Genomic DNA, 1,768 nt, shown 5'->3' on the forward strand with positions numbered 1-1,768 from the left:
GGGTTAAGGATCCAGTGTTAACTTGAGCTGTGGTGTAGGTCTCAGATGTAGCTCAGATCCCTTGTTGCTGTGGCTGTGACATAGGCCAGCAGCTACAGCTCTGATTAGACCCCTAGCCTGGAACCTCCATATGCCATGGGTGCGGGCCTAGAAAAGACCAAAAAAAAAAAAAATCTTTGCAAAGTACCAACCAGCTTTTGTTGTCATTAATTGTTTTATTCTAATTTACTCTTACCAGTTTGATTGATTTCTGGTCTAATTGTTATTATTTGTTTTCTTCTACTCACTATTTTTTGGCAGCATAGTGAATATTCTTTTTTTCTTTTTTACTATTTATAGAAAATTGGCATTTAGATTTAAAAATTTATATTACAAACTTTCTAGCAGCAGTTTTAAGCATGTCAGTAATACTCACAAACACTGCTTTGCTGACATAAACAAGGCTCTTATTCCATGTTCACAAAGCAGGACTTGTCCCAAGTACACATATTATATATCCTGTGAATACTCGGAGACCACACTGCTCTGATCCATTTGTGACTGTGTCTTTTTCCACCTGATCTTTGACATCAACCATCAGTGGGGCCTGATAGATCTGAACTCTCTGCCAGGTATCTGACAGACAGTAGAGAGTCCTTCAGACACTCCACTTCAGTGAGAGTTGATGCATTTACTATACAGTACTGGATTGCTTCTACAACACCTGGAGGTGGCCCATCTTTCTTTTTTTAGTCGGAAAACCAGCACCTGGATTGAAAATTTTGTTTCTTAGGGCAATATCCTTTGCGAGTTGTGCCCCCTGATTACCCTTGAACATTTTCTCTGCTTCCTGGTACTCTTTTAATTCCACATTCTAGAAATCCACTACTCTGACCTGTGGAACTTGATAGTTACATACAATCTGTAATACTATTTGTTATAAGATATCTTGGAGTACTTAGATAGGTCACTGATTTGAGAGATGTCCACAGGTCAAGATCACCTAGTTCTGCAAGCCTATTGTTGGTGAGAATGAGTTCTGTCACACAGGGCAGAGCCTAATCAAGCCATCACCTATACGGCATATTTTACTGTTGTTCACTAGTAATGTTTTTAGTCTTCTAAACAAAGGAAAACTATCTAGTATTCTGATTTCATTGCCAGAAAAATCAACAGCATCAGGCTGGTCTAGGTGGCACCTAGACTTTCAATGACAGAAGTTTGTACTGCTGGAGGTCCAGTTTTTGGTGCTGCATGGCTCTGGCATACTGTGCTGTCTGCTAAATCAGCTCCACCATCCCACTTCATTGCTAATGGTAAGCCTGCTGCTGCCCATCAGACATTCTCTTCTGTTTACTTTGGATATTAATATACTATTCTTTTTCTAATTTCCTAAGGTGGAAACTTAGATTATTAATATGGATCTTCTTTTCTAAAACATACATTCAATGCTATAAATTTTAAACATTGGTTTCATTTTATCCCACAAGTTTTGATTAGTTATATTTTTATTTTTGTTTATTTCCAAATATTTTAAGATTTATTTTGAGATTTCTTTTTTGACCCATATGTTACGTAGAAGTATACTGGTTAATCTCTATATATTTGGGGATTTTCCAGGTGTCTTTCTGTTATTGATTATTTCTGTTATTAAATTTCTAATTTAATTATATTGTTTCTAATAGAATGTATATAATTTCTATTCTTTTAGTTCTGTTAAGATGTGTTTTATGACCCAGAATATGGTTTATCATGATGAATGCTTCTAGTCAGACAAAATCTGAGTTTT

At 36.1% G+C, this 1,768-nt stretch overlaps 1 pseudogene; it reads right to left on the minus strand.

The window, feature by feature from the left end:
- LOC110259539 lies at positions 458–1,277 on the minus strand (annotated as a pseudogene).

The sequence above is a fragment of the Sus scrofa genome, chromosome 1 (assembly GCF_000003025.6).
Source record: "Sus scrofa isolate TJ Tabasco breed Duroc chromosome 1, Sscrofa11.1, whole genome shotgun sequence".
NCBI lineage: Eukaryota > Metazoa > Chordata > Mammalia > Artiodactyla > Suidae > Sus > Sus scrofa.